The 27,841-nt window shown below is 40.2% G+C and overlaps 1 long non-coding RNA gene across 2 annotated transcripts; it reads right to left on the reverse strand.

The window, feature by feature from the left end:
• Nucleotides 1–3,173: 3,173 nt before the first annotated feature.
• LOC123619792 (uncharacterized) lies at nt 3,174–23,237 on the reverse strand. Of its 2 annotated transcripts, none has more exons than XR_012508508.1 (3): nt 23,052–23,237; nt 5,521–5,608; nt 3,174–4,741 (listed from the first exon to the last, which is right to left on the reverse strand). It is a non-coding gene; the product is annotated as an uncharacterized LOC123619792 (long non-coding RNA). The 2 variants fall into 2 exon arrangements; XR_006728478.2 differs by lacking the exons at nt 3,174–4,741; nt 5,521–5,608 and adding exons at nt 11,348–17,498; nt 19,591–19,777.
• Nucleotides 23,238–27,841: the final 4,604 nt, after the last annotated feature.

The following is a 27,841-nucleotide window of genomic DNA, read 5'->3' on the forward strand; positions in this document are numbered from 1 at the left end:
CCTTAAATTCCCCCAACTGGCCCAGGGGAACCCTCAGCGCTCTGTGCACCTTGCACCTCATACCCACTATGTCTGGCTTCCTATGTGCACTCCTGGCAGTAAAAGCAAGAGCACGTTTTGACAGAGAGCTGGTAAATATGACCAGAAAGCTGGCCTTAATCTTTAGGTTAGGATGAGACCACAAACTTGACCTTTAGCACTACTTTGAGAAAACAAAAGAGGCTATCAGCTCTTGGCTGGCGTGTTGCAGGACTGAGAGAAGGCATACAAGGTTAATATGCCACAAGAGAAAACAAGAAGCGTGGAGCAGATGTGCATCCATAGAAGGTCTGAAAAAGCCTCCAGAGCCTTAGGAGGGCTCATGGAAGGTATTTCTCTCTCCAAGCCAGGTCACAAAGACGGGAGGAGAGGACTGCTACTCCAAATGTGAAGACAGCAAAATAAAGCTTCTAGGTATATGAAAAATCAAGGAAACATGACACTACCAGAATTCACAATAATCTTCTAGTAACTGATTCCAAAGACATGAAGCTCCACAATTACCTGATAAAAAGTTCAGAATGGCCATTTTAAGGAAATGGTCCAAAAAACACAGAAATAGAATTCAACAAAATCATTAAAACAATATATGATAAAAATGAGAAGTTTAACAGAGAGATAGACTTTATTAAAAAGAACCAAAAATTCTAGAGTTGAAGAACACAATGAATGAAATAAAAATATGCAAATTACGAGTATCAAGAAGATATGTAAATGCCCAAAAGACACATGAAATAAATGCCCAACGTTACTAATCATCAGGAAAGTGCAAATCAAAAACACATGGAGTTATCACTGCACACCTGTTAGAATGGCTCTCACAAAAAAGACAAGAGATAACAAGGGTTGGTGAGGATGTGGAGAAAACAGAACACTTGTACACTGCTGGAGAGAATGTAAATTGGTGCAACTATGGAAAACATGTTTCTCAAAAAACTGAAAATAGAACCACCATATGATTCTGGATAAATATACAAAGAAAATGAAATCAGGATCTCAAAGCTATACTTGCACTCCCATATTTATTATCACATTATTCACAGTAGCCAAGATATAAAAACAATGTAAGTGTCCATCAGTAAGTGAATAAAAAAAGTGTATCTCACACACACACACACACACACACACACACACACACACACACACACACACAATGGAATATTATTCAATCATGAGTCACAAAGGGAAATTCTGCCATTTGCAACAACACTGATGAATCTTCAGTGGATTACGCTAAGTGAAGTAAGTCAGACAGAGAAAGATAAATACTGCATGACCTTATTTAAACATGGAATCTAGAAAAGCCAAACTCATAGAAATAAAGAGTAGAATGGTATTTGCCAGGGCTCAAGATGAGGGAAATGGGGATATTTTGGTCAAAGAGTACAAACATTTAGTTATAAGATGAAGGAGTTCTGGGGATCTAATGTACAACATGGTGATTACAGTTAACAGTCCTGCATTATATACTTTAAAGTCACCAAGAGAGCAGATTTTAGATGCCCTCACCACAAAAAAAGAAAACATAATAATTTAGTGACATGATGGAAGTGTTGGCTAAACTATGGTGGTAGTCATTTTGCATCATATAAGTGTATCCAATCAATAAGTTGTATACCTTAGACTTATACAATATTATATATCAACTATAGCTCAGTAAAGCTGGGAAAAATAAATAAACTAAAATATGAAGTATTAATCATGGAGCGAAAATTTATCAAAATTGATCATGGTGGCTTGAAAGGAACAAAATAGGGGAAAGGGTATAGCTCAGTGGTAGAGTGCATACTTAGCATGCAGAAGGTCCTGGATTCAATCCCCAGCACCTTCACTTAAAAAGTAAATAAATAAACCTAATTACCTCCCCCGACCCCCTGCAAAACAATTTTTTAAAAGAAAAAGAATAAAATATAAATTCTAGAAATTAAAAATATAGTAACTAAAATTAGAAAAATAATTGGACAAGTGCTCTGGCAGATTATTTGTCAAAATGACCTCCCACAAACCATGTTCTCAGGTGGCCCCTTTTCACTTTGACGCTGAGCTTGACCAATAGAACAGTAGCAAAGATGATACAAACAGAGATTTGCAAGGTGATTTCATGCTTGCATACTGAAGTGGCACTGTTCATGTTCTTAGGAACTTTCCACCTACCATCTTTTCCATGAGCACAGCTTGATACTGAGGGAAATACAGCCAAGTGATTCCCAACACTCCAACTTATATCTAAGTGTTCCCCAACACTCTAGGTTCCATTAAGCCAGCCTCCAGACATGTGAGTGATATGTTCCTAGATGTCTGAGACCCAGTGAAGCTGTGGCTCACAGTAGAAATCAGACACTATTCCAGACCAGGAGAATGACACAATTAACCCAGAAAATTGTGAGGTATATTAAATGTTTGTTGTTTTAAGCCACCAATTTTTCATTAAAAACTAATTGATACAACAATGTAGAGCAAATGGAAGATTAGACACAGTTAAAGAGAAAATTCAGACCTAGAAGATCTGAAGAAAGTATCTAAAATGCATCCTAAAGAGACTAAGAGATGGAAAAGATGAGAGAAGGTTACACAGAGGAGAGAGTGAAAAAGTCCCATATGTGTCTAATCAGAGTTCCCCAGGAGAGAATAGAGGTACAGGTAAGAAGAAATATTTTGAAGAGATAATGGCTGAAAACTTTTCAAAATTGCTGAAAAACACTGATCTTCAATTAATCCTTGGTTCAGGAAGCCAAATGAATCCTAAGAACTAGAAAGTAGAATGGCAGCCACATTTAGACACATCAAGGTTAAAATGCAAAACACCCCCCCCCCTTAAAAGAAAAAGATTGTAACAAACCACAAATTGAGGAGAATTCTCAAAATAACTGGGCTTCACTCTTCAAAAGTGTCTTATGAAAGACAAAGAAAGACTGAGGAATTCTTTCAGATTAAAGGACACTAACGAGCATAATTAAAAGCTAAAAAAAATTAAAATTGAATGATAACAACAATGCTAATTAAAACTTATGAGATGCAGCTAATAAGACACTTAAATTCTCATTGTCTTAAATGCTTTTATTATGAAATTAGAAAGACTGAAATGAATAAGTGAAGTATTCAACTTAACATATTAAAAAATAACACAGAGAAAATAGAAAAAAGCAATTAGAGTGGAAATTAATGAAATAGAGAACAAATATAACATTAGAGAGAATCAACAGAAGCTAGAGAGTGAATCTTAAGGACACTACTAGAATTGACAAATCTTTGGAAACAGCAATCAAGAATAAGAAAGAAGATACAAAACTAACAATAGTAAAAATGTTAAGAACATATCTCCAGATGTATCTGAATAAAACATTTGTAAGCAATTCAGATGGATACATTTGAAAATTTAGGTAAATGTAGAAATTCTAGAAACTTTTAAATTACTAAATCTGATTTGAGAGGAGAAAGAAAATCTCACCATTAAAGTAATTGAATCAATAGGTAAAAGTCTTCCTCTCCAAAATTTTTTCAGACCCAGAGAGTTTTTACAAGCAAGTTCTAACAAACATTCAAGAAACAATTATTTCCAAACTTTACCAAGGTCTTTTAGAGAGTATAGAAATAAGTATGACCTCCCTAATTCAGTCTTAAAGGCCACTGTAAACTTGAGTTGTTGTTGCTGTTTTTTTTTTTTAAAGAAAAGCACAACGGGAAGATTATAGGCTATTCTCACTTACAAGGAAAGATGTATTAATCTTAAAGAAAATAATTAACCAAATTTGTGATGTATAATCTGACGTATTGTGACCATACTTCATTTATTCCACAATGCAAGGTTGGTTCAACATCCAAAAAAATATTCTAACGTAAAGCTTTTCATTAAGAGAATAAAAGAAAACATCAGAGGAAGAATAAGTTTTCTGGGAATAAGTTGAGAATGTTAATCAAAATAAAATGAAAGAACTTTATCAATTTTAAAGATTGATGGAGGAAAGCAGTGTGTGCTTGAGTCTGGGGCGGAGAAGTCAGAGCAGTACAGGAACGCGAGTACAAGGTAGCATGGTTGTCTCCGTGGCTTTTCATTGCAGAGAACCACCAGAAAACAAGGCATGAAGAATCCTCCTTTCCCGAAAGAGCTCAGGCTGAGGTCTCATCCCACATGGTCTGGCACCTGACTCAGCGTCAGAGGGCTGTTGGCATCAGCAGCTGGTGGTCTGCCTGGTTTGCAGGCCCTGAGAAAGCTGCAGCTTAAAAGTAAGAATAATCCCTTGAAATCAGCTTTCATCCCCAAGGTTCCTATTGAAGATTGTTTATATCAGTTGTTCCCCAAAGCCACGTAGTAGGTCCAGGACATTTTCACAAGTACGTGGCATCCTTCCTATAAAAGTCCTTGAGTCCTCTGTCTTGGTGATTAAGGCCTACGAGTCACACAGCCCCAGCCGCAGTAGCCAAGGGGTACAGAGCATCAGAAGCCACTCTCCTACATTTCTTGATAAAGAGATACCAGATTTTCAGAGGAAATGTAGTTACAAGAATAAGGGCCTTAATTTATGTCAATTTACCTGGAATTTGTGGACCAAATTCATTGAATAGCATTGAGTATTGCTTCAATTTTCATCATTATACCTACATCAAACAATTTTCTAAAACGACTGTGACAAATATGGTCCTGGAAAAAGTCGAACACTCAGTCTCCCATTTCGTGTGGCACTGTTGAACACAGGTCCCCAAACTGAAGACAAAATGACAAACATATATCAAAAAATTACATCTTATAAAATGTCAAGAATTTTATGGCGAAAACTGTCTGCATTTGAATTTAAAATATAAGGAACTCTCTCTTTTTCCTCTTTTGAGATCATACACTTCTAGATTTTCAGGTCTTATAGTAAACTTTATTTTATGAAATGGTGATGATAGTAAGTGGTCACTTTTATATAAGGACTTCCTTAACAAAGTAAATAATGGCAGATTTGTATTATATTCCATTTTTAATTTATGGGTTCCTGAAACTGAAAAATCTAAGATCTAAAAATCTATACTTTTAATAATAACTCTTATTACAATGAATCCTATTAATTTAAATATACGTCTCCCCCAAGTGTTATGAAACCCCTTAAAGATGCAAACTGCAGCCTGCTCACGCAAGACCTGAGCGAATGCTTGCGCACGGGGAATGCAGCAGAAGGCACTTTCCACAGGGGAGACAGCACGTGTTTTCTTTTGTTGACTCATTCAGGGGACTTTGCCCCATCTAATCAAGAACCCTGGGCAGTCAGAAAGAGGGCTCACCACAAGCAGTTGTGGTAGCGAGCCCGCCGCTGCCCTGGGTGATAGGCTGGCCCTGCACTCAAGACCTCGCAGCAGAATCAAGCCCTAGCCACAGAGTGAGCTGCGCCTCTCTCGTCTAATTTGTGAGCCCAGCCCTCAGAACTGTCTAGAGCAGACCTCCCGGGACCCCACGGCCCCTTCCCCAGGCCATCCTTGTGTCTTCCTCTCGGGAAAACTCACCCAGGCAGCAGCTGGGATTGCACGAGTGGATCCCACCACGTTGGTATGAGCTGCCATCTCCTGGAGTTTGTGCTCCTGTCATAGGGAGCTTATGGAAAAACAAAAACAAAAACAAAAAAACGTTGATAGCCTTCCTTCCAGGGGATTCCTGAGGCTGCTGGGGGTCTTCACAGGAAAATTGTTTAAGATAGGGATGAAACACACTTTGGACATCATCCCCTGCAGGCAGTAGGCAGCCACCTTCTCCTTTAGCTATCTGTCCATCCCCTGATTTCTCTAAACCCTACCCTACACCATCTAAATCCATAATCAGATGCTGGCTATGAGGAGCATTTACACACGCAATGACATCGGTGTTCCGTTCTCTGTGGTGAGAACACCTCCTGTCCACTGGGGTCAATAAGAAACATCTATGTACCGGAAAAAAAAAAAGAAAGAAAAAAATACACCTGCTTTGCTTATGTGTATTTCACAGATTGTACAAAGTGAGATATTCTCCCTATAAATATCTGTCTCTTCTCTGAGCAAAGAAAAGCAGGTTTCCTATCGTGACATCAGCCTGGGTACATCCTCGCCTCCGCTTTGCTCACAGTCTTCAAGACTGCAGCTCCTGAGGGCCCCAGACGGCCTCGCGCACTCCTACGCTGCTGGTGGGCTGGGAGGCCCTGAGCCAGATGGGTCTGCAGTCAGTCTGGAAGCCGCACCTCTTACCTTCTGTCTACACTGGTGCAGCGTTCTATCATTTTCCTACTTCTTAAGCTTTTTCTCTTCTGAATAGGTAATTCCCCTCACATTGTTAGCATATGAAAGTATATACATGATTATAATGAAGTTTCCTTTCTTCCCCATCTCCTATTTGCTAATTCTCAAAACTCCGTCCATAGGTAACCATGGTTACTAGTTTTTTTTAAGGCATGTACCTAACAATACAAATAAACATTCCTCCTTCTCTTTAGACGCCTAGTGACACAGATACTTGCTTTCCTAGAGCAGGCTATGTAAGTGAGAGGGTAGCGGAGGAAGCTCGGAGCCCAGCAAAGTCCATTCTCCCCGATCAGAGTCAGTAGTTACAGCTCAGAGCAGCTGCTCAGGCAGGAACAGGCATTTTACAGCCTTTTCTGACTGAGATACAGCTGTGGGACTAGTTCTTTCAGATAAAATGTAAAGAGAAGCCATACTCATTCTCAGATCAAGAGTTCTAAGAAGCAGGTATATGTCCACCATCGTCTGTTCCACTCCATCAGCTGAGTGCAGACAATAATGAGGCACTGGAGGGTACTGGGGCCAGATGAGGAAAGGAAAAATGTGATGGTGTTCATGTAATCTCAGTTAAAGAAATAAAAACGATCTTTTAGAGTTAAGGCCCCGGAATCACTGCATAGAGGAGAACCACCTGCCAACGAGGAGAGTGAGAAATAGACTGCAATCCTATTAACACGCTGTGGGTTTGTTTTCTGCAACAGTCTAGCCTCCCTTCTCCAGGGCAGGAATCATACCATATCGGTATGTAAAGAACGTTCCTTGTTTTTGTTTCTGTTTTTCTTTTTACAGTTGTTCACTATCCCATCACAAAGTGAATCATCCCCTATTTTGGACATTTTAGTTGTCTCTAGCCTTTTGCCATTACAGACGACACCACTGTGGCCAGAGGGGCATGTGGGTCATTTCACGTGTGAAATATCATTTAGAGAAATATTTCATTTTGAAATTGAAAATCTTATTTTAGTATTTATTTTCAATATATATGTCAAGTGAGGCCCATGCCCTACTAAAATTAATACAAAATATGCACCTATCATTCAGGCCGTTTTAGAAGGGACTATTCCAACAACTGAAAACCAGAGAAGCTTCTTACCCAGCCCCATCGCACTCGTGTGAAGGTCACTTAATCAGCAGCCTCAACTCTTTGGGTGAAAAATGAACCCGGTTAGGAAATAAAATAGTCACCTGGTGTTTTAAGATGGATGACTTGGAAAGTCAACCTGTTTTGTTGTGAATTCGTTCATTCATGCTCCCTAGGGACCCTAATTCACTCTTTACAAACATTCTGAGAATAATTGGCCATGTGGCATGTTTAAAAATTGACAGTGGGAAGGGCGGAGGTATAGCTCAAGCGGTAGAGCGTGTGCTTAGCATGCATGAGGTCCTGGGTTCAATCCCCAGCACCTCCTCTAAAAATAAATAAATAAATAAAACTTAATTACCTCCCCGCCAAAAGAAAATCTTAAAAAATTTAAAAAAAAATTGAGTGGGAGACTAGAAGCAAAGGGTGAATTGCTATGAGCAGAAGAGAGGTGGAGGAGAGCACCCAGGGCCCTGTGAAAACCAGACACAAGGACTCACAGGCACAGAATGAGGCCGCTTCAAGCCGGGACACGCCTGGTGGCACAGGATGACCCCAGCAGAGTAGCGGATGCTGCAGGTTAGGGACCTGAGACATGGTGAAATCACTGAATCACATTTTGTAGGCAATTTGAAAGCAAAAAGAAAAAGTATAATATTTTAATGAATATTACCAAACTTCAGTGATGAGCTTTGATGGCCACTCAGAAAGTATGCATGTGTAAAACCACTGATTTCCTACCAATTGTGAGTGATTAAAGTGTGAACTAGACGGTTTTAGGTCCTAGGAATTCAAAACTTTAAAACAGATGGCAAGAGGTGAGGTATGAAACCTGTCAGGAAAAGAGTTTGAGAAAAATCACTTTTCGTGGAAAAAGAGTGTGACGTTTCTGGTGAAAAGGCAAAGGGCTTTCTGACGTTTGTATTCTTCCGTGTGCCTTGTTGTCGTGTGACCCGTGTCATGTCCTTAAACAGGCCCCTCTGACTCCCATGTGAAATAAATGATGTCCCCAGTGCAGAACTGTCTCGGCTCATTCATCGAGTCCTGTTTAGTCGGCCCGGCACCCCGAGCAGGGCGCTTGCTGCAGCCACAGCAGGTTAGAAGTGCGGGGCAGAGCTGCGGCCGTATCCGCAGGCTGCTGTGCCCTCTGACTTGCCAGTTGCTTTCCTACAGCTCCGACCTAGGGCTCCTGCACGAGGCACAGGTTAAGCTCGTTCACTTCTGCGAGGGGAGACCTTGAAGGGCGGTCCACCGGCGCTGTGGGTGCTCATTCTTCAGGGTCACTGCCAGGTGGACATCCAGCTTGCAGCCTGCAAGGCTGCTGGAGAGAAGCTGTCTGGACTCAAGGTGCAGTAAAGGTCCCCAGCCACCACTCTTGACACAAGCAGGGCATTCGTCTGTGCTCTTCATTTCCTCTGCACTGTTATGCGAATGTGATATTCTTCTCCTGAACCCTGAGTTGCTGTTTAGCATCGCATGGGAGACAGTGGCCACGTCTCTCCCCCGCCCCGCCACGGGCGGACATGGAGACCCTCCATGCCTGCCGAGAAGTGGGAAGGCGTTGGGGTGAGTGGTGCTACATAAAGAACAAAATTATTAAAACAGCAGCAAACACTGAGTCCTGTTCTCACCGAGACTGTAATAGGTCCTCAAATTTTGCAAGGAAACAGATGGGCTAGAATTCTTTCCTTGATCTGGAATTAACAAATTCGACTTTCTGATTATGCTAATCTGAGGAGAATTTAGCATAGAGCATATGTGTTTGGATCCAGGATATTTCTTATTTACAAGCAAAACTAAATTTAATTTCTCCTTCCCACTTTCTGAGGCCATTTTTGCAGGTTTTAAAAACTTGTTTGGGGACCCAGAGCAAGCCAGCTCTGTCTCAAATACCAGGATTGGGCCCACGTTTATTTCACACCATGATCAAATTGGTATAAACACATTTATTGAAATCATTCCTTTAAGAATCACACTAGAGAATCAAGTCTTCTGCCCCCAAACACCACCCTTATTCTTCCACCCAAAACCTACAAAGTTGTGTTTTGTATGACTGCACCCTCCACGTGAAAACAGGCCTCTTCTGTTTGCATGATGCCAATGGTTTGTGAGACGTGTTCTCTTTCTCTTAAAGACTTTGTTATTTTTAGAGCACTGTAAGGCTTACGACAAATCGAGAGGGAGGTGTGGAGATTACTCCTGGCCCCCACATATGCATTGCCTCCCGAATTATCTGCATCACTCACTGGAAAGGTACTTTTTTTTAATCAGGAATGAACCCGCATTAACATATCTCAATCATCCGATGTCCATAGTTTATCTTAGGAATTGCTTTGGTGTCACACATCCTCTGGGTTTGTACAAAAGTAAACTGATGTACAGCCATCATTATAATATCACACAGAGTATTTTCATTGCTCTGAAAACCCTCTGTGCTTTGTCTAACCCTTGCCAAAACTGATCTCTTTCACTGTCTCTGTAATTTTGCCTTTTCCAGAAAGTCATGCAGTTGGAATTATGCAATACATAGAATTTTCAGATTGGCTTCTTTCACTTAGTTACGTGTATTTAACTCTCCTCCGTGTCTTTTTATGGATTAATAGCTCATTTCTTTTTAGCGTCAAATAATATTCCATTGTCTGGATATATCACTATTTATCCATTAACTGACTGAAGGACATCCTGGTTGCTTCCAAGATTTGGAAATTATGAATAAAGCCACTATGCACATCCACGTGCAGGTTTTTGTATGAACATAAATTCCTTTAGGTAAATACCAAGCAGTGTGACTGTTGGACTGTATGATAAGAGTATGTTTAGTTCTAAAAGAAACCATCAGACACCCTTCCAAAGTGGCTGTGCTGCTGTGCATTCGCACCAGCAAAGAATCACATGTTACTTCACGTCCCTGCTAGCATTTCGTGTTGTTGGTGTTCTGGATTTTGGCCATTCTCATAGGTGTGTAGTGGAATCTCGTTGTTTTAATTTGCATTTCCCTGATGACGTGGTGTGGAGCCTCCTTTCGTGTACTTATATGCCACCTGAACCATCTGAATACCTTCTCTGGTGACGTGTCAGTTAAGGTCATTGGCCCATTTTTTAATTAAGCAGATCGCTTTCTTATTCTTAGGTTTTAAGGGTTCTTTGTATGTTTTGGATAATAATCTTCATTCAGATGTATCTTTCAGAAGTATTTTCTCCCAGTCTGTAGCTTGCCTTCTAATTATCTTGGTACTGTCTTCTGCAGAAAAGATTTTTTTTAATTTAATTATCAATTATTTCTTTCATGAATTGTGTCTTTGGTGTTGTATCTAAGAAAATCACCACACCCAAGGCCATTTAGGTTTTCTCCTATGTTATCTTTCAGGAGTTTACAGTTTGAGTTTCACATTTCAGGTCTGTGATCCATTTTGAGTTAATTTTTGTGAAAGGTGTAAGGTCTGCATCAAGGTTTGCTTTTTGCATGTAGATGTCCAGTTGTTTCAGAACCAATTTTTGAAAAGACTGTTTTAAACAGATGTTTTGTTTCATTGTGTTGCCTTTGCTCCTTCATCAAACATCAGTTACTTTATTTGTGTGTCTATTTCTGAGGTCTTTATTCTGTTTCATTGATGTATTTGTCCATTTTTTTCCACCAGTACCACACTGTCTTGAAAGCTTCACAGTAAGTCTTGAAGCCTGACAGTGTCAGTCCTCCAACTTTGTTCTCCTTCAGCATTGTGTTGGATATTCTGGGTCTTTTGGCTCCTCTCTGTATGAACTTTAGAGCCAGTTTGTCAAAATCCACAAAATAACCTGCTGGAGTTCTGACTGAGTTTGCATTGAATCTGTAGGTCAAGTAAGGTATTACTGACCTCTTGAAAATACTGAGTGTTTCTATTCATGAACATGGAATATCTATCTCTCCATTTATTTAGCTCTTTGATTTCATTTATCAGAGTTTTGTAGTTTTCCTCACACAGATATTTACATATTTTGTTAGATTTATACCTAAGTATTTTATTTTGAGAGGATGCTAAATTAAATGGTATGGTGTTTTTAATTTCAAATTCCATTTATTCATTGTTGGTATGTAGGAAAGAAATTGACTTTTGTATGTCAACCTTGTGCCCTGCAAGCTTGCTATACTCTCTTATTAGTTGCAAGAGTTTTTGGATTTTGGTTAAATTTTTTTTTTAGAATTCTACATAGATGATCACGTGATCTGCAAACAAAGACAATTTTAGGTCATCCTTCCCAATCTGTAGAGCTTTCCTTTTCTTTTCTTGCCTTATTGCAACAGCCAGGACTTCCAGTATGATGTTGAAAAGGAGTGGTTTACAAGGGACATCCCTGACCTGTACCTGATCCTAGTGGGAAAGTTTTGGGTTTCTCACCATTAAGTGTGATGTTAGCTGTAGGTTTGTGGTAAGTGATATTGTTATGAAGTTGAAAAAGTTCCCCTCTATTACTAGTTTACTAAGTTTTTATCATAAATGAATGTTGGGTTTTGTCACATGCTTTTCCTGAATCTATTAATATGCTCACATAATTTTTATTTATTAGTCTATTGACCTGATGGATTCTAATAATTAACTTTAAGTTGTTGAACCAGCTTTGCATAATTGGGATTAACCCAATTGATTGTGGTGTATAATTTATTTTATGCTTTTGGGAATTTAATTTGCTAAAATTTTGTTGAGGATGTTGTGTCTGTGTTTGTGAGAGATATTGGTCTGTAGTTTCCTTGCAATGTCATTGCCTGGTCTTGGTGTTAAGATAGTGCTGGCCTCACAGAATGCGTTTGGAAGTGATCCTTTTGCTTCTATCCTCTGAAAGAGATTATAAAGAATTGGTATAATTTCTTTCTTACTTCTTTGTATAATTCACCAGTGAACTCATATGGACCTGTTGCTTCCTCTTTTGGAAGGTCATTAATCATTTATTTAATTCCTCAAATAGATACAAGACTATTCAGATTACCTATTTCTCCTTGTGTGAGTTTTAGCAGATTATATCTTTCAAGGAATTGGTCCCTTCCATCTAGTTGTCAGATTTTTTGGCATAGAGTTGATCATAGTATCCCTTGATTATCTTTTTAATGTCCATCAGATCTATAGTAATGTCTTCTCTTTCATTTCATTTCATTTCTGGTATCAGTAATAATTATCCAATCACATTTTTTCTTAGTTCTGCTGGCTAGAGACTTATGAATTTTATTGGATAAAGCATTTTTTCAAACATAATTTTATTCTAATACTTATTCACTAATATAAACAGGCTTGAACTACATCATAAATCCAGATTCTGTTTGATCAAGTGAGGTATGTCTTTAGGCTCTTATGTTCAATACAAAAATACCAATTCCCCCAAGAAAGTAGTTTCCAAATTTTGGTCCAAAAATCACCTGCATCAATATCACCTGATGAGCTGAAGCTGAGATTGTTAGTTAGAATATTTGATTTCTTGCTGCAGCCAGATACCAAGAATCAGATTCTCTTCAGGTGGGGCAGGGACTCGCAGTCTACGCCTTTTCCAGAGTGACTTTTGGCACACTGAAGTGTGCCTTATGTATTCTTTACAAATACAATGGCTACATAAATTAAGTCCTTCCTCTCTTCACTCCTGTCTTTCAATCACTCAGTTAGGATTTCAAAATACACATGGAAAGTACAGTGATGATCTATAAAAATTTCCAATGTGATTTCATAAGATAACAAGTTTATTAAAAATTGAAGGTAATTTTAGTAAGCCATTAAGTACACAGCATAGTATAGATAGAAAATGTTTTGGGAGGTCTAGTGCGGGAATACTTGCTCTCATCTTTGTGTTCAGCAAGTTTTTAGTAGAGGAAAGGGATTAAAAGTAGACTTTTGAGAGAATGGGTTGCCTTAAATTCAATATTAGGAAAAAGAAGTAAGCAAAAAATGAAAAAGAACAAGGCAAGTTTGCAGATCAATCATTGGTGTGCTAAAAGCAATGTCTTCCCCAAGTCTGCGTAATAAAAAGGGACATTGTCTGTATCAAATTTTCAAATAATAACAAACTCATCAAAAGCCAATCTGCTTTTTTATTTTTTTTTCCTGATTTAATTAGATATAATTGGCACAGGACATTATACACGTTTAAGTTGTATAATGTGGTAAATTGATATATCTCTATATTGTAAAATTTTAACGCAGTTAGGTTGGTTAGCACCTCCACCACCTCACACATGTGTGTGTGTGTTAAGAACACTTAAGGTCTACTGTCTTAGCAACTTTCAAGTATACAAGACAGTACTGTTGATCACAGCCACCGGGCTGTGCTCTGGACCCCCAGGGCTTCTACCTTTTGCAGCTGGAAGTTTATGCCATTTCATCACTTTCACCCATTAGCCCCTACTGCCAGTTTGCAACAGCACACAATTCTAAACTATTTCAGTGTTAAAATACTTAATCCTCTAAAAAAAATTGTTGGTCTAAATTCTGTTACTCTTAAGATCTAGTAATCTATGTGTGAGCTTCCGAGGAGCATTTTTAAATTACTTATCCTTAATATAAGTTGTATTTCACATGATAGTTATTTCAGAGAACTCAGCTATATGTGTCTGTTTGGAGAATAAGTCTGCAAGTTTTGAGGATCATATGAGCTTGCTTTGGGCACAGTACAGGTCTCGAAATCCTGTGATAATACATGTACCTGTGTTTAAACAGTAGATTTGAAATAGAAAATGATAGAACAGAAACAACAATTAATTTCAGCCACCACAAAATATAACAAACTGGATATTATATAACAAAAAAATCAAATCTTGAAGAATACCAGAAGGAATAGCCAAAAATGCTAGTCTTATGTGTTCATAAAATTTTTAAAAGGTAATACTTGAGTACCTTTATGGTTTCCTAAAAAGCAGTAAATAAAATAATGCCAGTGTTTGCTTTCATGCTGTCATTTTCTCTGATGTTTGGGAAAAACGTTTAAAATTTTAACAAAAAATAGTAATTTATAATAAATTTTCTAATAAATTTCTTTTTATAGTGTTATAATTGGCATAACATTATATGCATTTCAATTATACAGCATAATGATTTGATATTCGTATATATTGCAAAATGATCACAATAAGTCTAGTTAACGTTTGTCACCACATACAGTTTCAGATTTTTTTCCTTCCTGTGCAAAGACTTTAAGATTTACTCTCTTAGCAACTTTCAAACATGAAATGTAGTATTAACTATAATCACCATGTTGTACATCATATCCCATGACTTATTTATCCTATAATTGGAAATTTATACCTTTTGACTCTCTTCATCCGTTTTACCCACCCACCCCCACCCCAAACCCTCACTTCTGAAAACCACTAATCTATATGGTATCTATAAGCTTTGTTCCTATGTTTTTCTTTTGTCTTAAGATTCCATATATAAGTAAGATCATATAACATTTGTCTTTCTTCTTCTGATTTATTTCACTTAGCAAAATGCCCTGAGGTTCCATCCATATTTTTTTTAGAGAAACAATCTTTTTTATGCCTAATGGTATTTCTTTTTATATATATATATATATACACACACACACACACACACACACACACACACACACATACATACACTTCTTTAAAAATTCATTGGTTGTTTACATATTTTGACTATTGTAAAAAATACTTCAGTGAACATGGGGAGCATATATTTTTTCAAATTACTGTTTTTGTTTTCTTGGGATAAATTTCCAGCAGTGGAATTGCTGGATCATATGGTGGTTCTATTTTTAATTTTTTAAGAAATCTCCGTGCTGTTTTCCATAGTGTGGTAAAATTCTTCTGTGACTTTTTTTTTTTGTACAGAAATATTTAAAAGCTATAAGAATCAAATCTGAAGAAGTAAAGACATGGATGGTATTTTAATTTCTGAAATTTATTGTATAATGGATATTTTATGAATCTCTATCAAACTTATCATTCTGCTAAAGAACTTTTAATGTATCTTTTCTTCATGTAAAGGAAACTTTTTGAGTTTAAAAGTATTCTTTGATCAGCTATTAATGAAGATAAATGGACAAATCTGGTTTTACTCTCTGCTGAACATGATCATGCAAAGATCAATTTTGACAGTCATTGACAAATTGGCAGAATTTAATGTTCAAAAACAGAAATTGTAATTTTATAATTCTCTGTTGTGACAAACAAATATGGTTATAATTTCCTTGCATTATGCCACTTATGTATACCCTGAGCAACTATGTTATTGTTTCATATATTTTAAAGTTTTCTATAACTTGTATCATACCATAATATATTTTTCTGAAACTATGTTTATTCATTTAATGCTGTGTTTGTGAGTCATCTATGTTGATATATGTGGTGTTAATTTATTTGTTTTCACTGCTCTGTCTTGTACAATGGCATGAATACATTTGTTTGATTGCATCTTCCTGTGGGTGAATATTTATATTGTTTCCAAATTGCTGCCGCTGTCTCCCTAGGGTCGTACCCTTACAGCTATGTGTAAAGCAACTCAAATAGAGGATATACATTTCTTAAAGTTTACTAGATATGCCATATTATTCTTCAAGATATTTATATAAATATATATTCTCACAAGCAATGAGTCAAACTTCCCACTGCAATCAGTTTTTAACTTTTTCAAATCTGTGTGCAAAATGTTTTATCACTGTGGTTAAGTTTACCCCTGATACTAGTGAGGTCGCGCATCTTTTCATACGCTCTCTGTGAATGCAGGTTTTGAAGCCCTCATCCTACGAATCTCACTGCTGCTTGTCCGCTTTCTCTGACAGCCGTTACATTCTGGGTATTTTGATTTGTACAAAGTGATATTTATTGATTTGATGACTGTTCGGCTTATCAGCTGCCAGTAACGCTCAAAAATAAGAATCATTTACTGAAATTAATTATATATTAATTAACCAGGAAGTTACTAGTTTTGTAATTCTTCATACAGATATTTACTATTTTAATATATATTTTAATATATATCTTCATTTTTTCTCTATTTAGAGTGATGTAATATGTTCCAATTTCCTCTTAAAGCAAAAATATTGAGAAATACTTATTTTTTTCTATATTCTTCAGTGATACAGAGAGAACTATCTTCTTAGGACATAAAAATAATTCAACAAAAAAGCTAAACAATTAAAACACACATGAGAAGTTACGGAAGATGCAAGTCCAGGTGCAGACCTGGGTTCCGTGAGAACTTTGCACCCCACCTGCAGGTCTCACCGTCCTGACCTCGTTTCCTCCCAAGCGCCCCTCCCCCACCGGAGGAAGCATCACTCTGAGTGGTCCCTCTCGTGAGAACCACCCAGCTTACATCTGCCCCCGGGTGCCTCACCAGGGCTCCCCTCTTCCTGAAATCCCCTCCTGAGATCTTCTCAGGGCCTGATTTCTCAAACAGATTAACCCAAAACAGTCCGATTTCTATCACATTCTTTTAATTTTCTTTGTAATGCTTTTTCACCATCTGATATGCTCACTTTTTACTTTTTGTCACCTGTTTCACACTACAGGAACACAGCTCCCAGAGGCCAGGGCCCCTGGGCATCCCTGGTGCCTGGAACAGTGCCTGGCCTGCCAGCACTCAGTAATTGCACTTTGAAGGCTTACTCATTCAAGGTCGTTTAAAGGTCACGCTTCTCACATTAATATATTAAAGCCATGCAAAGCTAGGAAAATGTACTAGTGACAGTCACAGTATTGTCATGGTGGCTTTTATGACTAATACAAAGCAATTCAATTTACTTCCTATATTTGGAGTGCCAGACCATGGCTTTTATGTTGATGAATGATTCTGCAGGACTAGACTAATTGAAAGGCATTTGAATTACAGACACTTGACTATGGTTTTTGTATATGGAGAAGAAACACGTGTGTGAAAATAAAGCAGATCAACCATTTCAGTGGTCTCCTAATCTGATAACGATGCTTCAGCAAGAGCTGCTCGGGCTCTGCCTGCAGGAAGGAGCCCAAGGTCACATTACCCAACAAGTAATATTCAACCAGCTATTCTGGCTCTAAATAAATGCAGATGACACAGAGATTCTGGGTCCAAAATCATCCTCAAGGCTGCTCTCTATTCACGTTGCCAATGAAACCATTTAACCAGAGATCAGGAAGACGGTCAGCAGATTGGGTCTTTGCAGGTATTTTTGAATGCTAAAAATAGATAAAGCAAAAAGTACCATCAGATGTTGCTTCTTTATTTGGATGCTTTTCAGAATATGAAAACAAGTGGCCTCTTGTTTGAAATGGAACACATCAATGCATTAATAACATGAATGTAATACGCTATAGAATCAAATCGCATTTTTCGATCCACTAATTCCAAGAAAAAAAAAACATACTCATAGTTCAGAGAGTTGTGTGTTGATTCTTATCTTTGCAAACACTTCATTCCAGACGTGACTAACCAGCAGTGTGAACACATTTGCTCAGGGATGTTATGTTACATAGGAAAGGAGCTACAGAGAATGTATCTCTGGGGAAAGTTGCAGATGTGGGTGGTTGGCATCTTGCCCTGCACATCCCCTAAAGAGCCTTTGTGGAGCTCATCCATTGTTACTATTTTTGCCTTAGTGTTTGTATATAAGCATGTCCATGGAGCTTATCCTTATAGGTACATAGTGATATAGTGTGTTTGTTAACTATCACCAGTAACATGACACAATTATCAGCCGGGAACTGAACCTTTGAGAAGCTGAGTGCATCAGAAGGACCATTTGTTCTATTACACTAGCTAGAAGCCATGACTTCTAACTCCAAAACCTGAAATATTTTATACAGGCTTCTGAAGGCCCTTGCTGGCATGTATGTTTCATTGTCCATCCAAACTCATGAGAAACTGGAATCTTTTGATATTTCCTATATTATTATTTTAAAATCATAAAATTAATGGTTTAATCATGCCAACTTAGCCAAGGTCAGTGAGAACAGAGACACTCACTTTCCATCTCTAATTAAAGAATTATTCAGACCAAGGGAAGCTTCGTAGTTGGGAGCATTCTGTTTACATTTCAGGAGCCCTCATCACATGCAGTCAGTCTTGTACTTGTAAAATTGGTGATAATAATCTTCTAGAGCAAAGTTCACCTACGGGTGGGCTTGGTAGACACGACTTCTAAACTGGGTTCTTGAAGGCTTCACTCTACCCCATGAACCACCTCAACCTAATGAGCATAGAGTAACTGAAGGGATGAATAAATGGAATATTCAGGGCATAATTAAACACTGACCTTTCACCAAAGAAGGTATTGGTGACCTAACCCTAGACTGACGACAAGCTGAGTGTATAACCAAGGCAACCTTTGTTTCTAATTGACAGCTAACAGTTATTTTGGATTATGCACAGAAGTGACCTCCCCCAAAATGATCCCACCCTCCCCTAAGACAAGTACGTCCCACGTGTAATCCATGTATCTTTAGCAAGGCTATAGAGTTTCTTTTTCTGTTGTTGATTTTTTTTTTTCCAGTTCAAAGCCACTTTCATTTTGCATACCAAGAATTTAGTAAAGTTCTGAACAAGTTTGCTAGGTTAACTATTCTAAAATTTCAAACTAATAAACTAAAGACATTTAGCATGTTGTTTTAACCTATTGTGTTTTTGAAAAGAAAAAAATAAAGCCTCCACATGGAGACAATTACTGTAAAATTAAGGGAGACAGATATTATATTATTTAAATGTGCAGTTTAAAGCTGCATATTGAAAGTTACGGCCCATTAATGTAAATTATTTTGCAGGGGAAATATCTAATTATCTCTCGCAGATAACAAATATAAATGCAAATGTTTCAACCTAATCATAATAACCTGCCGAGAGAGAGGCTGTACGATTAGGAATCCAGCCCGTGCCCCCAAGCTGAATTGTGTATGAAATTCACCCTTGGTGTCTCTGCTGTGCCGTCTCTGGGTGGCACTTTTAATAGCAAAGGAAAGGAAAATATATTTGAGTTTTTTGTGTGTTGAAATTACATGTTTCTAAGAGCGATCATTTGAGGTGATTAATAATGGCAGTGATTTTTTTTAATTTGCAACTAACATGGTTCTCAGCAAAATGCAACCCCAACAGTGAATGTTTATGAATTAATTTCAAGGATTTTTTTCATCCACTGATTTCATGTCAGAATTGTTAACCTTTCTATAGTTAAAGGCGAATAAAATATTATCAGCTTCAGATCTAAAATATATACTGAAAGGGATCATTTTTTAACACAAATAAGAACTCATACACCCTTTAAAGGTGATGACCTACCCCTGTTACACTCACAGGCACTTTCAGACCAGGTGCTGTATTTACTTCTCTTCAGACATACTCGAGCTCTTGCGGACATTTCAGCAGCAAATCCAAACACTAGGAAGGCTGAAGCCTTGGATATTCAGCCATGATCTCAAAAGCTCCATTTGGTTATGAAATCTCTGCCCGTTACCAAGTGAGGGGCCTGAAAATAAGACCTTCTGTTGTGAAGAGAGTGAAAAGCTTCCCACGCAAGTGGAAGGGATTAAGTATTTGGTTTGCCTTCCCCTCCCCTGCCCGCATTTTAAGATGTACTCTTTAATTTAATGAATTGAAAAAAATAAATTTAACATGTATTTTTACAATATCGCCCTTAAGAATTTCTTCCAGTGTCTTCATGTTAACATGAAGACCCTGGATTGACGTGTGCCAAGCCCTTGAATTACTTGAGTTTTGTTGGGTGGCAAGACACAGTGTTCTTCCAGGACGACCACAAGGATAACAGTTCATGGGTAACATTCACGAGGGAAAACCACCACCTCATCTGCATGGCTGAACCAAGCTGGGAAGTCGCACTTCCAGCTGGGAAGGTCTCATGAGCACTAAAATACCACTGGGAGAGCCAAGTGGTGGTCTAAGACACGCACAGTCTCATGAACTACATTGCTGCCACCCTGCCTCTAGTTTCCAACATCAAGATCATTCACCTACTGTCCCTTTTCTCCTACTAGTCCATCTACTGCTGACTGCTTGGCTCTCCCTGTAGAGTGCTGGCCTGGCAGATCTGACAGGTGACTGGCCCTCGGAGCAGACGATGACCCCAGGTTGTCTTTAAGTCAGAAACCCATCACTGGTCCATTTGACTGTAGCCAACGTGATCACAGCTGGACTCAGAACACATGGATTCAAGGCTCATAATTCTTCAGAATATAGCTGAACAAACTCTTCCTCAAATATTACAGAAGTTTTAAAGTATTCATATTTCTGGCATACTTAATCTTTCCCAAAAGATCACTGAAACTTTACAGCTCATTATGATTTGAATCAACATCTCTGATCTTTTAACTTGCCACATACCCACACGTGTCTTCTCATACTGAAATCATTCTAAAAGGTACCTGAAAGTACCATGTTTTCTGACAGCTCTGTTCCCGCACACCTGCTGCCTTTGCCTGGAATGGCTTTCATCAACTTTCCTACTTAGCTAAGTTCTATTCATCTTTCAAGACCCAGAACAAACACTAAAACAAGTATATCTTGCTTCCTACCTGTCCAACATCTCTTCCTCCTTCTGTTACGAATTTTTTTTCTTGAGGAACCACTGTTCTCTTACTTTCAGCCCACATTGTTTGGATGAAGCTTACCCCATGCTCGGACAGCAAAGTTGAGACAGTATCAATCAATACTTTCTATTCTCATAGCCATGTGCTGGGATCCAAAGTGGGCACGTGCCCCAAGAGCTCACAATCATCTGGGGCCATTTTATAGAATTACTAAGAAGGAAGTTTTGTTTGTTTACTTTTACGAAGTTGATTAACTGGCGAAATGTATGCCTGGAGTTTCTGTCAATATTTATCACTATATGGGTATAACCGATGTATAAGAAAGCCAACATAGATGTAATTGGAGTTGAGAGAGGGAAAGAGAGATCTGGCAACATTGTTGGAGTACCCGGGTCAAACTACAACTGAACGCATGCTGCTCCTGGAAAGTTCCTTCATGTATGACAAATTTCTCTTTCTTTCTTTTCTTTTCTTTTCTTTTTCTTCCTTCCTTCCTTCCTTCTTTCCTTCCTTCCTTCCTTCCTTTCTCTCTTTCTTCCTTCCTTCCTTCCTTCCTTCCTTTCTTTCTTTCTTTCTATCTTTCTTTCTTTCTTTCTTTCTTTCTTTCTTTCTTTCTTTCTTTCTTTCTTTCTTTCTTCTTTCCTTCCTTCCTTCCTTCCTTCCTTCCTTCCTTCCTTCCTTCCTCTTTCTTTTGTTCTTTCTTTCTCTCTTTCTTGGCTCGAATGAGATTGATCTGAGTTTTCTATTGCTTATAATTTAAAAAGATCTAACTAATACAACTTTTTGCCTTAATGAATGGCAATCATCCAACCCACAAATCTGAGATCATTTTTGGTCTTTTTTCTCATCCCCTATATCCACCCCCTAATTTCAGCGTCTACTTCCTCACACATCTTTCCTTCTGGAGCCACTGCTTAACAAAAAGTTATCTAAGCCACGTGCCTCTTTATAGCCCTCACTTTGCTGTATCGTATATATTTTCTGGTTTTGTTTTCCTGCACTAGACTGTGAGCTTGTGGAAGGCTGGAACTGTGTCATGTCTTCAAGCAGCCGATGCCTGATGATTGCATATCACTGGCATTTATTAAATATTTGCTGAACAAATGAAGCAAAGATGGAGAAACAAAAAGTTGTTTGATTAATAATAGTATTGTATAAGTTGCTAAATGTGTTTATTTTAGTTCAAAAACACCAAGTTTCCATTAAAATTCATAAAATTTTGTTTCTTAATCAAATTTAAGAGTTTTCTGTCTTCAAATTTTTTCTACAAAAAAATATATCCAACAAATTTAGCACTGTGTTTCCTCTGTAGAATACAAGCAGCATTTTTAAAGCTTCAGTCTGTAGATCCCATTTCACTGGTTCAACAACAGTGAGCAATTTAATAGAGAGAGAAATGAGGTTGATGAGTGAATCAAGGTCCGCATCACAGAGGGTCTCAATTTCTATGCTAAGCAGTTTGGGTTTTACGGTGGTGAGCAATTTGGAGCCATTGAAGAATAACCACCCAAGATTCATGTTTTAGAAAGACCATCGCGGCAGGTTCAGGACGTGGGGAAAGAGCCCAGACACACCCCGATCTACAGAAGACACAGCCCAGCTGAGCATAATTGTCCAGACCACAGCGGTGACAGTGAGGACGAGAGGGAAAGATGCCTGAGGAAGCGGATGCTGAAATTAGCGGCTGGATGTAGTGGGTGAGTAAAGAGACCAAAGATGATCTCAGATTTCTGGCTTGGATGATGGCCATTCATTCAGACAAAAAAAAAAAAAAAAAAAAAGTAGATTTGGAAAGGAAATTCATTTGATTTTTGGACAAAGCAATTAAAAAAAAAAAAAAAAAAAAAAAAAGGAGAAAGAACTTGCCAAGAACTCCTGCGGGCACATCTATCGTTGCCCTTCACCCGGCAGCTGGGCCGGTTCCGCTGTGCTGCGCATGCCCTGTCCGCTTGGCCCCGCCCTGTGCCGGCCCCGAGGGCAGGGATCACCTCGCTGCCCAGGATTTACGCATGCTCGGCACAGGGTGCTCCTGGCAAGCTTCTGGAAGTTTCTCCCAAGCCCACGCTTGACGGAAGCTGTAATCTGGCAGACACAGCGTGCTGAGAGTGGGCACAGTAAGCTGCATTCCACTCAAAGCTACTCTTGTTTGGGCTGTTTTAAAAAAGTTGAAAGAATGTTGAAAAGCGTTGTACTTACGAGGTTTCCTAAATTCCCAACGAGTCTCTATCGTGGTGAGAGCTTCCCTCTGCTGTTCGGTCGTGGCGGCTCAGCACCGAGTGGCAGTGCTGCAGACAGACAGACGGACTGAAAGATCTCCTTCCTCCGGGGGCAGGGGGCCTGTGGCGGGGGGGAAGTCCCAAAGTGCATCTGACCGCTTGTGTATGATTTCTTCCCCCTTTCGCCAATAGATGTCCCTGTAGCTAATAAAAGAATTTTGAAAGGAGTCCAGGGGTGTAATTAAGTGAGACAATACAGATGCCAGAATTTAAACACTGCCAGTTTTATGTAATTTAATTAATACTGTGGAGAGGGGAAACTGCTTGCCTGTGCAGTATTTTGTGAAGTGCCGTGCAGTAAAGGGCATGATTCTGACAGAAACCAGAGAAATAAAGAGTTGATGCATAGATGGTTCTATTCGATTAGAAAGAACAACCACATGCAGAGTCCTGTTTATTATTTCATGTCTGACATTTTAGGAGTCTGTGTAATGTAATTATCTATGGAAACTCCAACAGCATGCTGATTGTCCCTTACAGGTGTGCCTGTCTTTTCAGACAGCCTTCTTAGACGTCTCCTCCTTACAGCTCCTGTTCCCCTCACGGCCGCCTGGACTTCACACGGGGGCTTGCCTTACAGATGAGAATGGAAGAAGGAAATTTTGAAGCAAAAGGATGATTCTTTTGCTTAAAAATACAAGTATGTCAGCATTGTTATTACCAGCTTTTACTCTCCTTTCATGCAGCCAGGACATTTTGATAAATACATATTCCATCTGCAGAGAAGCAGCAGATGATGCTTTAGATGCTGTCCCAAAATCAATTTTGGTAATAACTGGAAAAAGCTCACAGCTCCCTAAATGAAAACCAGGTGACATGAAAAGAGAAGCAAGCCTGCGATCAGCAAAACCCTCCACTAAGACCCTGATGTCCCAGGCGCCTCCTCATTTACAGCTTGTAGGTTTCGAATCAGGGGAAACTATATGAAATTTCAAAGAGTTTGGGTTTTCAATCTGTCTTTATTTAAAATGTTCTTTTTGTTCTCTTTGTACTTCATAGTTCTTTTCAAAACTTTCATCCACAGCACATAGCAAACACTATGTTCTGGAAATAAGAAATAGGATGATAAATAAAAACAAGAAAAAATGAAAGGATGTTACTATAATGAAGGTCAAAAGGCTGCCGTCCCTCCTGTCACATGAGACTGAGGTCTTCCCTCTGGACACTCCGTCCCAAGGTTGCTTCTATCTGTCTGTTTTCACCAAAAATGATTGGACTTAAATGAGATAGATTAACAGTCTTAGTTAGAATATATATTCAACAGAACCAAAATAAAATATTGGGGAAATCGATCTGCTCTTGATGGGTCAATATGTGTATGCCAGATAATTCAAGGGTAGTTACATTAAGACATGTCCCTCTATTTTAATTAAGCATATTTAAAACATACATGCAATCATGCTTAATGTAGCAGAAATTTCCAAAGATTTGCTCACTGGCCGGAGCAGTGACCGAGGCACGAATGAAGCCACTGGGTACCGCGTCCTCTCAGTAGCTGTGTGGCTTACTTGCTGCTGAGTGAGAAACTACTCTCAAAAGTTTGTGTCGTAAGATGACAAGCACTTCATGTGTTCACAACTCTGTGCATCAGAAATTCAGGCAGGGCCGTGTGCAGCCCTTCTTCTGCTCTGTGACATTGGTCAGGATCCCAGAACCACAATCAGGTGGCTTCACTCCTGTGTGTCACCTCAGAGGAGAGGATGCCAGGCAGGAACCTCTTCCTCTCCCTCCTTGGCTCGGACCTTGGCACGGCTGCCAGATCGCATGAGAGGGTTTTAAGAGGAGCTAACCCAGAGCTTCAGATGAAGACCCAGCTGTGAAAGTCACACTGCATCCTTCACTGCGTCCTCTTGGCTAAATCCAGGCAGAAGGCCAGGTCAAGTCCAAGAGGAGGAAAATAGACTCTATTTCTCAATGGAACGAGTACCAAGAACTTGCAGCCATCTGTGATCCATGAGAAACGCCCCCTGGCCACAAACTACTTATGTCCTCTGACATGCAGGACACACTCTTCCTCCCCAAGGACCCATAACTCTCATCCATTATGGCTGTAGGCACCAACGCAGAGGCTGGGATCTCGTCCCCTGAGTCAGACACAGGTGCTGTTAAGGCTGCTCCCATGAGGCTCCTCAGGTTGGGAGACCCGTGAATTAAAATAAACAGGTCACAGATGAGACAGGATGTACATGGAAAGACGGGCACAGAGTGACTGCAGTCGACACCCCAAGTCAAAGAGAGGACGTGGGAAGCGGGTACACCGTGATTCCGAACCCAGCACCTCTGTCCTCAACCTCCCTCGCTCGTTAAGGAGGACCTAGACCTGCTCCCTGGGAGCGGACCTACCCTTTGGACCGTGGGCTCCACCGTCTGAATCTTCCTTCCTTTTCTTTTCTACAAGAAGTGCTGTGTGTTTGCAGCTTTCTGACTGCCCTCAGAAATATTAGGGAGAAAAAAGCCCTCTTGCTCTTTTTTTTTTTTTTTTTCCACTTTTGGCCCCAAATGACACAACTCCTTAAACAATCTGATGGGACACCAGTGTGTAACATTGTTAATCCAGTACACTGGACAAACGTCATGCCCACATTTTTCTTTGAGACACGCTTCTCACTACCTTGGCTGTGAGTCAGGGAGCTGTGGGAAAGTGCCCTGAAGATTCTTAGAAGAAACTGTTATCCAGCTTAGAAGAGTAACAAACACCTTGTAAGCCCTCGGGGAGCTTAGCGAGGCGCCCTGTGCCCGTAGCCTCGACTTGGCTTTGACCCTGAGCCCCTGCGTTCCCGGCAACAGCTGCCTCTGATCTTCGCCTGAGTCACCTTTCACCTCGAGAAACGCTTGCCCAATGGACAGGCTAGAAGTGAAAAACAGTTTTATTTTCCAACTTAGCAATCTCGAAGGTGGAATATTTTCTTTGAATTCTGCTTGAAAAAGCAAACAGTTCCCTTTCAAATCCATTGTTCTCCCCACACTTAGTGGCTGACAGTTGAAAGCAGCCTGCCAGCACTTCCGGCAGCCTGCCTGGAAGGTCCCTTCACGAGCCCCACAGGCTCACCAGGCGCGCGTTCTCGCCTCCGTGCTCCCGCAAGCACCCGTTTGCACCCAGTGTCCTCCCCCGGCAGGCCCCTGGCCACCCCTCTTCCAGGCTTGGAGGGCAAGGTGCTCTCCGCCTGTCCAGGCTGCACTGACGGCCTTCTACTGGCCCTTCACCAAAGCCACTGTCACCTGTTTTAGGCTTTTGCTCCTGCAAGATCCTACTCCGAATACCATATTGTTTCAATTTTTCTACTGCCGTTTCACAAAGCACTTCAAAACACAATGTACACAACGACAACATATTATAAGTTACACTTCGTTGTGTGACCAGGAATTTCTTCTGCTTTACTGCTGTCATAGCGAGTGCTGGGATGGTAGAAGTTTCCAGAATGTCCTCACTCAGGGGTTGGCAGTGGTAGGAGCACTGGCATCAGCCCAGCACAGGCTGGGGCGGGGGCTTTGTGCAGTTCCCTGAGAGCCTCTCCGCGTGAAGCCCAGGTCCCTCACAACCTGGGGCCATCCCGTGACAGACACTCCAGGGGTGGAGGCAGACGCTCTAGACCCCACATGGCCCAGCCTCGCAAGTTTCACAGCATCATTCCCACCACTTTCTGTTGATGAGAGCAGACCAGGAGCAGCCAAGAATCGAAGGGGGTGCAGACAGTCTGCTTCTTCACGTGGAAATGACAAGTTCCGACTGCAAAGATGCACGTGAACGGAAGACAACACACAGCCACCTCTGGAAACACTTGGGGATGCTGGTGGGGGCAGCGAATGCATTTCGCATATGAGAGGACATGGATTTGAGGAGGCTAGAATTGTGTCCCTCCCAAAATGTGCATGTTGGAGTTCTGACCTCCAGTACCTCAGAATGCAGTCTTATTCAGGAATAGGGTAATGGGGTCATCTCAGGTACAATTTGTTAAGATGGGGTCATATTGGAGTAGGGTGGGTCCCTACTCCCATAGTGCTGCCCTTACAAAAAGGGGGCATTTGGCCGCAGACATGCACACAGGGGGACGCCCTGTGAAGAGGAAGGCAGCCATCAGAATGAAGCAGCGCAGCCCGGAAGCACCAGGGCCTCCAGCAAGCCGCCCGGAGCCGGGGCCGGGGACAGCCTGGCGCAGGCGGTCGTTCCCCGCCCTCGGAAGGAGCCGACCGCCCAAACCATGCCATCATGTAAGCCACCCAGTCTGGGGGACGCTGTTAGGGTGGCCCTGGGAAACTCATCACAGCAGCCAGGGGTTGGTTCTTTGTTGGGCACCCATCCTGGCTGATAAAACAAATTCCCTTCAGCGGGGAACGTTTTGAATGCCTCAGGGATCCAGGTTAACAGAGGTAGCAGTGCTTTCACAGAAACGCAAATACACAAATAATTCCTTTTCTAATGCAGTTTCTGCCACCTCAGCACAAAATCTCATGCAGAGTTGTAATCAGGAAGAAGGCACGTGTGTTTGTGACGTGTGTATGCCTCACATGTATGTGCATATGTTGTGGTTTACTCTCAGACCACAGAACTTAGGCATCCTCAGTGACCTTCACTGGAAAGGGCTTTTGCCCTTGGCACTACTGGCATTTTCATCTGAAGCCTGTGTACTGGGTTTGGACCAGTGCTAAATTTCAGCTGCCTCCGCTAGAGAGGAGACCCTCCCGGAAAGCCAGGATTGGCCAAGTCGTTGC

The sequence above is a fragment of the Camelus bactrianus genome, chromosome 8 (genome assembly GCF_048773025.1).
Source record: "Camelus bactrianus isolate YW-2024 breed Bactrian camel chromosome 8, ASM4877302v1, whole genome shotgun sequence".
NCBI lineage: Eukaryota > Metazoa > Chordata > Mammalia > Artiodactyla > Camelidae > Camelus > Camelus bactrianus.